The sequence below is a fragment of the Ranitomeya variabilis genome, chromosome 8 (genome assembly GCF_051348905.1).
Source record: "Ranitomeya variabilis isolate aRanVar5 chromosome 8, aRanVar5.hap1, whole genome shotgun sequence".
Taxonomy (NCBI): Eukaryota; Metazoa; Chordata; class Amphibia; order Anura; family Dendrobatidae; genus Ranitomeya; species Ranitomeya variabilis.
Window position 1 is genome coordinate 132,330,885 of NC_135239.1, and position 12,705 is coordinate 132,343,589.

A 12,705-nucleotide genomic window follows, 5' to 3' on the forward strand; every position below is an offset into this window, starting at 1 on the left:
CTCCAAACACAACACGGCGCCACCATTGATTCCAGCCAATCTTGCGTTGAAAAAGTAAAATGGTGCTCTCTCCCTTCGGAGCCCCGACGTGTGCCCAAACGTTTCTCCTGTAACCCTTGGGAAAATAAAAAATCGCGGGCTAAAAATTTTTTTTTGAAGAAAGAAAAATGATTTTTTATTTTCACGTCTCTGCGTTATAAACTTCTGTAAAGCACTTAGGGGTTCAAAGTGCTCACCACACATCTAGATAAGTTCCCTTGGGGGTTTAGTTTCCAAAATGGGGTCACTTGTGGGGGGTTTCTACTGTTTAGGCACATCAGGGGCTCTGCAAACGCAACGTGATGCCCGCAGAGCATTCCATCAAAGTCTGCATTTCAAAACATCACTACTTCACTTCCAAGCCCCGGCATGTGCCCAAACAGTGGTTTACCCCCACATATGGGGTATCAGCATACTCAGGAGAAACTGGACAACAAATCTTGGGGTCAAATTTCTCCTGTTACCCTTGGGAAAATAAAAAAATCAGGGCTAAAATTTTTTTTTTTTGAGGAAAGAAAACGTATTTATTATTTTCACGGCTCTGCGTTATAAACTTCTGTGAAGCACTTAGGGGTTCAAAGTGCTCACCACACATCTAGATAAGTTCATTTGGGGGTCTAGTTTCCAAAATAAGGTCACTTGTGGGGGGTTTCTACTGTTTAGGCACATCATGGGCTCTGCAAACGCAACGTGACGCCCGCAGAGCATTCCATCAAAGTCTGCATTTCAAAACATCACTACTTCCCTTCCGAACCCTGACGTGTGCCCAAGCAGTGGTTTACCCCCACATATGGGGTATCAGCATACTCAGGAGAAACTGGACAACAACTATTGGGGTCAAATTTCCCCTGTTACCCTTGGGAAAATAAAAAATTCAGGGCTAAAAAAATTTTTTTGAGAAAAGAAAAATTATTTTTTATTTTCATGGCTCTGCGTTATAAACTTCTGTGAAGCACTTGGGGGTTCAAAGTGCTCACCACACATCTAGATTAGTTCCTTGGGAGGTCTAGTTTCCAAAATGGGGTCACTTATGGGGAAGCTCCAATGTTTAGGCACACAGGGGCTCTCCAAACGCGACATGATGTCCGTTAATGATTGGAGCTAATTTTCCATTCAAAAAGCCAAATGGCGTGCCTTCCCTTCCAAGCCCTGCCGTGCACCCAAACAGTGGTTTACCCCCACATATGGGGTATCATCGTACTCAGGACAAACTGGACAACAACATTTGGGGTCCAATTTCTCCTGTTACCCTTGGGAAAATAAAAAATTCTGGGCTAAAAATCATTTTTGAGGAAAGAAAAATTATTTTTTATTTTCACGGCTCTGCGTTATAAACTTCTGTGAAGCACTTGTTGGTTTAAAGTGCTCACTGTGCATCTAGATAAGTTCCTTGGGCGGTCTAGTTTCCAAAATGGGGTCACTTGTGGGGGAGCTCCAATGTTTAGGCACACAGGGGCTCTCCAAACGCGACATGGTGTCCGCTAACGATTGGAGCTACTTTTCCATTCAAAAAGTCAAATGGCACGCCTTCCCTTCCGAGCCTTGCCATGCGCCCAAACAGTGGTTTACCCTCACATATGAGGTATCGGCGTACTCAGGAGAAATTGCCCAACAAATTTTAGGATCCATTTTATCCTGTCGCCCATGTGAAAATTAAAAAAATTGAGGCTAAAAGAATTTTTTTGTGAAAAAAAAGTATGTTTTCATTTTTACGGATCAATTTGTGAAGCACCTGAGGGTTTAAAGTGCTCACTATGCATCTAGATAAGTTCCTTGGGGGGTCTCCTTTCCAAAATGGGGTCACTTGTGGGGAAGCTCCAATGTTTAGTCACACAGGGGCTCTCCAAACGCGACATGGTGTCCGCTAACGATGGAGATAATTTTTCATTCAAAAAGTCAAATGGCGCTCCTTCCCTTCCGAGACTTACCATGTGCCCAAACAGTGGTTTACCCCCACATGTGAGGTATCAGTGTACTCAGGAGAAATTGCCCAACAAATTTTAGGATCCATTTTATCCTGTTGCCCATGTGAAAATTAAAAAATTGAGGCTAAAATAATTTTTTTGTGAAAAAAAGTACTTTTTCATTTTTACGGATCAATTTGTGAAGCACCTGGTTGTTTAAATTGCTCACTATGCATCTAGATAAGTTCCTTGGGGTGTCTAGTTTCCAAAATTGGGTCACTTGTGGGGGAGCTCCAATGTTTAGGCACACGGGAGCTCTCCAAACGTGACATGGTGTCCGCTAAAGATTGGAGCCAATTTTTCATTCAAAAAGTCAAATGGCGCTCCTTCCCTTCTGAGTTCTGCCGTGCGCCCAAACAGTGGTTTACCCCCACATATGAGGTATCAGCGTACTCAGAACAAATTGGACAACAACTTTTGTGGTCCAGTTTCTCCTTTTACCCTTGGGAAAATAAAAAAATTGTTGCGAAAAGATCATTTTTGTGACTAAAAAGTTAAATGTTCATCTTTTCCTTCCATGTTGCTTCTGCTGCTGTGAAACACCTGAAGGGTTAATAAACTTCTTGAATGTGGTTTTGAGCACCTTGAGGGGTGCAGTTTTTAGAATGGTGTCACTTTTGGGTATTTTCAGCCATATAGAACCCTCAAATTGACTTCAAATGTGAGGTGGTCCCTAAAAAAAATGGTTTTGTAAATTTTGTTGTAGAAATGAGAAATCACTGGTCAAATTTTAACCCTTATAACTTCCTAGCAAAAAAAAATGTTGTTTCCAAAATTGTGCTGATGTAAAGTAGACATGTGGGAAAAGTTATTTATTATCTATTTTGTGTCACATAACTCTCTGGTTTAACAGAATAAAAATTCAAAATGTGAAAATTGCAAAATTTTCAAAATTTTCGCCAAATTTCCATTTTTTTTCACAAATAAACGCAGAAATTATTGACCTAAATTTACCACTAACATGAAGCCCAATATGTCACGAAAAAACTATCTCAGAATCGCTACGATCCGTTGAAGCGTTCCCGAGTTATTACCTCATAAAGGGACACTGGTCAGAATTGCAAAAAACGGCAAGGTCATTAAGGCCAAAATAGGCTGGGTCATGAAGGGGTTAATTGTTGATGTAGTTTGCACTATTGCACTTTAACCAGTGATTTAGCTATGATGACTAGGGCAACTGCTATATAGTGTCCCTAAACTATGGACCTCATGCCAGCAGCCCCTGTGATGTGATAGGTTCTCTGCCTGCTCCGCCACTATCATTTGTTTCCTCCTTCACTTATCCTGTGATATATGTACTTGTATTATTATTGTTGACTCATTTGAGAGATACTATTTGATAAATAAAAATTACATATATTTTTAAAGTAAAATGCGTATTGGGATTTATATACTCCGTTCTTTGGTTTCTTATACAGTGCCTACAAGTAGTATTCAACCCCCTGCAGATTTAGCAGGTTTACACATTTGGAATTAACTTGGCATTGTGACATTTGGACTGTAGATCAGCCTGGAAGTGTGAAATGCACTGCAGCAAAAAATAATTTTATTTCTTTGTTTATTTTTTTTTTTAAATTGGGAAAAGTATTTTCAGAGGGTCATTTATTATTCAACCCCTCAACCCACCAGAATTCTGTTTGGTTCCCCTAAAGTATTAAGAAGTAGTTCAGGCACAAGAACAATGAGCTTCACATGTTTGGCTTAATTATCTCTTTTTCCAGCCTTTTCTGACTATTTAAGACCCTCCCCAAACTTGTGAACAGCACTCATACAGGGTCAACATGGGGAATACAAAGGAGCATTCCAAGGCCATCAGAGACAAGATCGTGGAGGGTCACAAGGCTGGCAAGGGGTACAAAACCCTTTCCAAGGAGTTGGGTCTACCTGTCTCCACTGTTGGGAGCATCATCCGGAAGTGGAAGGCTTATGGAACTACTGTTAGCCTTCCACGGCCTGGACAGCCTTTGAAAGTTTCCTCCCGTGCCGAGGCCAGGCTTGTTCGAAGAGTCAAGGCTAACCCAAGGACAACAAGGAAGGAGCTCCGGGAAGATCTCATGGCAGTGGGGACATTGGTTTCAGTCAATACCATAAGTAACGTACTCCACCGCAATAGTCTCCGTTCCAGAGGAGCCCGTAAGGTACCTTTAGTTTCAAAGCGTCATGTCAAGGCTCGTCTACAGTTTGCTCATGATCACTTGGAGGACTCTGAGACTGACTGGTTCAAGGTTCTCTGGTCTGATGAGACCAAGATCGAGATCTTTGGTGCCAACCACACACGTGACGTTTGGAGACTGGATGGCACTGCATACGACCCCAAGAATACCATCCCTACAGTCAAGCATGGTGGTGGCAGCATCATGCTGTGGGGCTGTTTCTCAGCCAAGGGGCCTGGCCATCTGGTCCGCATCCATGGGAAGATGGATAGCACGGCCTACCTGGAGATTTTGGCCAAGAACCTCCGCTCCTCCATCAAGGATCTTAAGATGGGTCGTCATTTCATCTTCCAACAAGACAACGACCCAAAGCACACAGCCAAGAAAACCAAAGCCTGGTTCAAGAGGCAAAAAATCAAGGTGTTGCAGTGGCCTAGTCAGTCTCCTGACCTTAACCCAATTGAAAACTTGTGGAAGGAGCTCAAGATTAAAGTCCACATGAGACACCCAAAGAACCTAGATAACTTGGAGAAGATCTGCATGGAGGAGTGGGCCAAGATAACTCCAGAGACCTGTGCCGGCCTGATCAGGTCTTATAAAAGACGATTATTAGCTGTAATTGCAAACAAAGGTTATTCCACAAAATATTAAACCTAGGGGTTGAATAATAATTGACCCACACTTTTATGTTTAAAATTTATAAAAATTTAACTGAGCAACAAACCTTTTTGGTTTGTAAGATTTATGCATCTGTTAATAAATCCTGCTCTTGTTTGAAGTTTGAAGGCTCTAACTTATTTGCATCTTATTAAACCTGCTAAATCTGCAGGGGGTTGAATACTATTTGTAGGCACTGTATATTGGGTGTTATGTTGGGTCTAGTAGGGAAGTCACCTTTTTGTTGCTTCAAGAGCAATTCCTGAATATCTCTCTGGATTAGGTCGATAACCGCCTCTGCTGCATGATATGTGTATGGTGGGCGAAACGAGCTTCTATTATATAGACCTAGAGAAGAGATAGATAGATCGGGGGTACAGTTGTCACCGGTTGGGGGAGACCTATTGTTAACAGGATTATTTTGTAAACCAAAGTGGGTTGTTAGCCTGATGCTGCGGTAAAAATAATGTAAATCTTGATCTAGCTTGAAGCTATCCCATGGGGGGTTGGACAAAAGGACATACCCCTTTGTAGGACTGTTAATAAAACAGGATTCAAGGTGTAGGAGGCTGCGCGCCGGCCTACACCTGTTGTCAGTATATCGGCACCCTATTTAAAGCGCCAACTCCCTGCACACTAGCCACTGCATCACCAATGAAACGGACACCCTATCTCTGAACTCTACCTGGAGCAGGTAAAACTGCGGTTTCCATATCAACTCATGGCCTTTGCCTCCCTTGTTTTATCGACTTTCAATATATATTTAACCATGTCCTCTCCTCTCTTTCCCTAGTTCTTTGGGACTCTCCTCCCATACCCTTATTTTCTCATTCACTTCTCTTACATAAGGTCAGTACATTATTATGGCGGCTTGATCTATTTTATTTACCTGTATCTATTTGTACCTAGGCTCTAAATTTTGCTTCAGCATAAGTACGTTTTTTGCAGAGCGTTCTTTGCAGTGATCCTTACTTTATCCTGGCTTCATACCTTAATATGTTATGACTGATTGCCTTTGGACTAGGATTAGTCCTTATCTAGCATATTGTGAGCTGTATATATTTTCTGTGTTTTTATTGGAAATTGTTTGTTTTGCTTTGTTTTTTCCTCCTTATGCTTAATTGTATTTCACCTCTTTTTGCACATGTATATTTGTACAGCACACTTATACCATATATTTATTTTGCAGTGAGGTTTTGAGAAAGACCGTGCCTGGTCGAAACGTTAACCTTGTTGTCCGCAATCATCTGCTTTTTTCTTTATAAATTATTTGGTGAATAAAAGCAACTAAAATTTTCTACATAAACGCAAAGACTTGAGTGTGGCTGTTTTTCGTGTATATCAAACAGCAGCAACTGACTAGTATGCTCTGGTCTTAAAGGCACGTGACCAGTATGCGCTGGTCTTAAAGGCACATGACAAGTAGGCCCTGGTCTTACGCACATGACCAGTATGCCCTGGTTCTTAAAGGCACATGACCAGTATTCCCTGGTTCTTAAAGGCACATGACCAGTAGGCCCTGCTCTTAAAGGCTCATGATCAGTATGCCCTCCTAAAGGCACAAGACCCGTATTGCCTGGTCTTAAAGGTGCATGACCAGTATTCACTGGTCTTAAGGGCACATGATCAATCCGAAGCTGGTCACCCTAACTGAGCTCTGGAGCCCTCCGCCGCTGATCCCAGTTTATCCCTGAGTACCTAGTCCCCCTTAGTGGACTTTGTCACTAACCTCAACCTATGGTTTCTCTGACCAAGAGATAGAATCCCTCCGTGAACCCTCCGTGGCCCGGAGTGCTCGCAGGACCGATATACATGGTCCTTCTCCTTCATGGGAGCCGTCGGCTAGCAGGGGCTGCAAGTCTTCTAGAAAAAATGTACAGACGTCTAGAAAACTGTAGTTTCATTTCCTTATCCCTCCCCTATGATTTGCTGAGAACAACGCTCTGAATATGGATCGGATATTGCCTTGGATTGCCAGAGCTTCAAAAAGGATGGACTCGCCTATTTATATCATCAACAAATTGACGAGCAATTCACTGGACAGAAGCCTCAACGTGGGATGCCATACCTGGTCTGATTTTTAAGGGCGACAGGTCCTTTAAAGGGCACCGATTCCCCCCCACACCATCAACAGACGAGCACATGCAGTGTCGCCTCCATGTATCCTTTTCTGCATCCAGGCCTAACGCCAGACAACCTGCCGTGTCCACCTGGGGACCTCAACTCTGGGGATGTACAAAGGCACCCCTTCTTGGCATCCGAGCACCCCCCTTTGTATCACCACTATTTAGCGGATGATGCAAGAAAGCGGACGATTCCTCTCCACTTCCCTGTTAAGAGGATGGTGGATCGATGGTTCCTAGTTCTCTACTCTGCATGACGATGGCAAGAGACGTTTTTTTCCTGACCTGCTGGATGCAGCCCCGCATTCTGCCACTTGGCAGACTAACCGGGTAGAATTTCTTGTGGTATACCTACCAGTATCCCTGCCCGATGTATCAATTAAAATACCACAGATGGTTGGATAGCAAATCTGGTTCGTTCCGTCTTGTGGCTTCGGGTTCAGTGCTCTACCGTTCCTTAGCCGCCACATGGGTTGCTTGACCAATAGTCTCCTGGTCGGAGACCTTAACTACTTCGATTCACACAAGTAACCTTTCCCCGAAGACAGTACAGCTGGCCAATTAAATCTTCTGAGTGGGAAACTAACAAGGGATCATGTCTTTTCTACAGACCCAACCAGCAGTGGAAGCGTTGTGCAGAACAGTCTAGATCCAAGGGATCTTGGTTCCAAAAAGGGGGAATGAAAAGTAAGACCATTCCTGGACCTCAAACTTCTAACAACCTTTGACAAGGTCCTCCTTTTTCGGATGGAGTTCCTCCGCTCAGCCATTACCTCAACAGAAAAAGGTGGAGTTTCTGGCATCCATCGACATTCGGGATTCTTACCCTCACATTCCTATTTTTCTCCTCTACAATAATCCCTTCGCCTTTCCATTCGCGAACAGCATTTTCAAGTCACGACCTTGCCTTTCGGCCTGGCTACCGCGCCAGAGTGGTCGCAAGGGTCATGGCAGTTGTAATGTGCCTCATGCACCCTAGAAGCATGGTTGTCTTGCCCTATTTGGTCGACTTTCTAGCCGCTCTTCCAGGACTACGCTGAGTCGTCTATATCACTTGCGATACGCTCTCACTTGGGCTAGCAGCTAAACTTAGACAAGTTTTCCTCATTCCCAGCCCAGCAGATCCTTTTTGAGGATGATCCTACACAAAAAGGATGGTAATTCTCTCTCGAGTCAAGGTAGTGGCCCTTCAACAGGGAGCTCGTACACTTGATCACTCATTCCCTCGGTTCATTCGATTCGCTAGGAGAGTTCTGAGGTAAAAGACGACAATGGAAGCAGTTTCTTTCGCTCCGCTTGTTTTCAGCAAGTCAATCAGGCTTTCAAAGGGTAGTCTTTGAGCTCCTTCCTCATCCAGAGCCTTCTAGTCCAATGGTTATCAGGGAATACCAATGCCAGTTTTCTTCTCCCGATCATTGCTCTGGGGACCCTAACGGTACGGCTAATCCTACAGCAGGTCCACTGCCTTCAGGCGGGTCAACCATCCGTCTTCAATTGGATAATGCCACGGCTGTGCCATACGTCAATCATCTAGAAGGTACCCACAGTCAAGCGCCATGGCCGAGGTACTTCAAACTATCTGATGGGCCAAGATCTATCATTCAGTGATCTCAGCAGTACATATTCCTGGAGTAGAACACTGGGCAGAAGACATGTTCAGTCATCAGGGTTTCTCCTCAAGCGAGTGGGAACTTCACTCGGAAGTCTTCCATCAGATTTGCCTTCACGAGAGTACTCCAGATGTAGGTCGGATGTCATCCAAACTGAACGCCAATGTACTCCAGTTCATGGTTCGGCCTCGAGATCCAAGTCCATCGCAGTACATGCTCTGTTCTTCCATTGTACCATTTTCCATAACCCCTCTTCCACTACTTCCGAGATCTTTTTGGAAGCAGGAAGGGCCCCAGTGATCCTGAGAGACCCGCACTGACCATTTCAGGTTTTTTCGATTGCGGTACTAGTATTGTTCCGTCTTACTGCGACAAAACTGCAAATATAACCTTTCTCGCAGGGAGTCTTCACCTGTAGTTCTTCCCTACCGCGTCCCGTTAGATCTGTGGAACCTTAATGGTCCTGGAGATCTTACAGTAGACTCCTTTTTTGATCCAGACAGACTTTACTATCAGGGAAGGTCGCTCCCCTTTATTCTCTGCGTTCTTGTCATCCTGATGAGTCTTCAGAGCTCGCTGCTCTGTCCTTTCAAACTTTTTTCCTTATTACCATCAAGGCAAGGTTGTCCTCAGACCATCCCCTTCCCTCATTACCAAGGTGGTATTGTATTCCCACTGTTGCAGGGGCATCGTCCTTCTCTCATCTCTTTTGGCTCCAGTCCACAAAACGCTATGGGTTCTCCATAATCTGGAAGAAGTGAGTGCTCCGAGTGGGTACGTATAGAGGACGGCGTCCTTCCAAAGGTTGGACACTTTACTTGGGCTTCCCGATGGTAAGAAGTAGGCTTCCTGATGGTCACAGGAAGGGTTTAGCCGTTTCATCAGCCATGTTAGCCTGGTGGATTCTTTTCACCTTCCAGGAGCCCTTCTGTGCTAGATGTTAGCCTATCTCCCTGTCTGAGGGCTCTAGGCACCAGATGTCGGCAAGCACGGCCACAAGCTTGCGAATTCCTCCGCATGCATTCTTGAAGCACTATAATTCCCTTACTTCCACAGATGTGAGTCTGGGCAGGCGGACTCTGCAGGCCGCGGTGGCACAATTGTAAGTAGCGGTTACACGGCCCAATCTGATGTCCCCACCCAGGGACTGCTTTGGGACGTTCCACGGTCTGTGTCCCCAATGAGGCGAAGGAGAAATAAAGATTTTTGTGTACTCACCGTAAAATCATTTTCTCCGAGCCATTCATTGGGGGACACAGTTCCCTCCCTATTATTAGCTTGTGCTTGTTTTATAATTTGACATGCTATACTCTCATATATAATGTGACATGCTATACGCTCATATGTTATTGATCTACTGCTTTTGCACCGAACTGGTTAGCTGAGAGCCAGCAGGAGGGTGTATACTGCAGGGGAGGAGATAACTTTATTTGTATCACTTAGTGCCAGCCTCCTAGTGGCAGCAGCATACACCCACGGTCTGTGTCCCCCAATGAATGACTCGGAGAAAATTATTTTATGGTGAGTACACAAAAATCCATATTTTGCTGCAGTAAGTAGAAACAAAAAAGTTTTTACAGTTGTAATCGCACCTACATTGGATAGGGGTATGTATAAAACTCCCCACAAGCCATTGTGTTTTATCCACTTGAGGAAGGCTCTTCTACAGCAGAAACATGTTGTGATTTTAATATGTATTTAAGGTTTTCATGCATTTTTAATTATCACGCATGAAAAAATATTTTTCTCCTATTTTTTAAATAAATTTAATTTGACAAATACAAAACGTCTCCACCATTCTGGACATCGCCCGAAGAAGTGGTTCACATCTGACATCTGTTTGGGGATTCATTCCACCAGAGGGGAGCGCCTCCAATTTCTTTTCTCCTATATCCCTTGGAGTTGGGAATACAACAGGACCAACACAACTCCAAACCAATCGGAAGGGCGGCATGCTGCAAGGTTGAATCCCCATTTTTGATCAAATTGTTGCATAACGTTGTGCCTATCCTGCACAACTCCTCACAGATGAGCATATATACATACAGTTGTGCTCAAAAGTTTACTTACTTCGGCAGAATTTTGCTGTCTTGGTTTTTTTTCAGAGAATATGAATGATAACACCAAAACTTTTTCTCCACTCTTGGTTAGTGGTTGGATGAAGCCATTTATTGTCGACCTACTGTGTTTTCTCTTTTTAAATCATAATGACAACAGCAAACATCCAAATGACCTTGATCAAAAGTTCACATACCCTGCTGATGTTGGCTTGATTACATGCACAGAAGTTGACACAAATGGGTTTGAATGGCTACTAAAGGTAACATCCTCACCTGTGACCTGTTTTCTTGTAATCATTGTGTGTGTGCATAAAAGCTGAGTGAGTTTCTGGTATCCAGACAGACTCTTGCATCTTTCATCGAGCCACTGACATTTCTGGATTGTGAGTCATGGGGAAAGCAAAAGAATTGTCAACGAATATATGGGAAAATGTAGTTGAACTGTATAAAACAGGAAAGGGATACAAAAAGATATCCAAATAATTAATAATGCCAGTCAGCAGAGTTCAAACTGTGATTAACAAACTGAAAATCAGGGGCTCTGTAAAAACAAAACAATGGTCAGGTAGACCAACAAAGATTTTGTCCACAATTGCCAGAAAATTGTTTGGGATGCAAAGAAAAACCCACAAATAACATAAGCTGAAATACTGGACTCTCTGAAAACTACCAGTGTGGCTGCACAATAAGGAGGCACTTGAAGAAAATGGTCTGCATGGTCGAGTTGCTAGAAGAAAGCCATTACTGCGCAAATACCACAAAGTATCTTGCCTACAATATGCAAAATAGCACAGAGACAAGTCTCAAAACTTCTGGAACAAGGTAATTTGGAATGATAAGACCAAAATTTAACTTTTTGGCCACAACCATAAATGTTACATTTGGAGAGAGGTCAACAAGGCCTAAGATGAAAGGAACACCATTCCTACTGTAAAGCACAGAGTTGGATCGCTGATGTTTTGACGATGTGTGAGCTACAATGGCATAGGAAACTTGGTCAAAGTTGAAGGAAAGATGAATGCAGTACATTATCAGCAAATACTGGAGGCAAATTTGCAATCGTCAGCCCGGAAGCTGCGCATGGGATGTACTTGGTTGTTCCAGCATGACAAAGATCCACAACACAAGGCCAAGTCGACGTGTCATTGGCTTCAGCAGAACAAAGTGAAGGTTCTGGAGTGGCTATCTCAGTCTCCTGTGCAAATAAATGAAAAATCAGCTCACCCCTGAAGCCTAATTCCAGTCCAGGATAGGAGCACAGGAATCCTGCTGCTGAACAGCACTCGGGAACTAGAACAGTGTGAAAATGGATCCGGCTCACACACCAGGGTGTTGATAAAAATCTTTCATTCTGCTTTATTTGGAAGAAATAATTTTAAATCTTTTTTATAAAATACATCACCCCCTATATTTGCAATGTTGTCTGCGATGTCCTATTTGATTATGTACCATTTTAAAATAATTCTTCCTAATAAAGCCGAATGAGAGATTTTTATCAACACCCTGGTGTGTGAGCTGGATCCATTTTTACACATCTCGGTCTCCTGACCTCAATATCATTGAGCCATTCTGGGGAAATCTAAAGTGGTGCAGTTCATACTATAGACAGCCCAGGAATTTCCAGGAACTGGAGGCTATTTGCCAAGAAGAGTGGGCAGCTTTAACACCTGAGAAAATAAAGAACCTCATCCACAACTACCACAAAAGACTTCAAGCTGTCATTTATGTTAGAGGGGACAATACACGGTATTAAGAAATGGGGTATGTGAACTTTTGATGAGGGTGATTTTGACATTTTGGGTTGTCATTATGATTTAAAAAGAGAAAACACAGTAGTTTGGCAATAAATTGCTTCACCCAACCACTAAGCATGAGTGGATAAAAAGTTTTGGTGTTATTCATATTCTCTGAAAAAAAGCCAAGAAAGCAAAAATTATCCTGGGGTATGTAATCTTTTGAGCACAACTGTATAAATGTATCATGATTGTTTTCTTAATGTCATTTATTGTGCTTAGGAAGAGCTCTCTGGTTTTTTCTCCCCTCTTCTCAGTCTCCTGCAAAATGTTCTTACACTTGACATGTTAAAAGATACCATGATA

At 43.2% G+C, this 12,705-nt stretch overlaps 1 protein-coding gene across 2 annotated transcripts in view; it reads left to right on the forward strand.

Moving 5' to 3' along the window:
* The window catches only part of FIRRM (FIGNL1 interacting regulator of recombination and mitosis), a 983,706-nt gene that overhangs the window by 530,140 nt on the left and 440,861 nt on the right, over positions 1 to 12,705 (forward strand). The window lies entirely within an intron of this gene.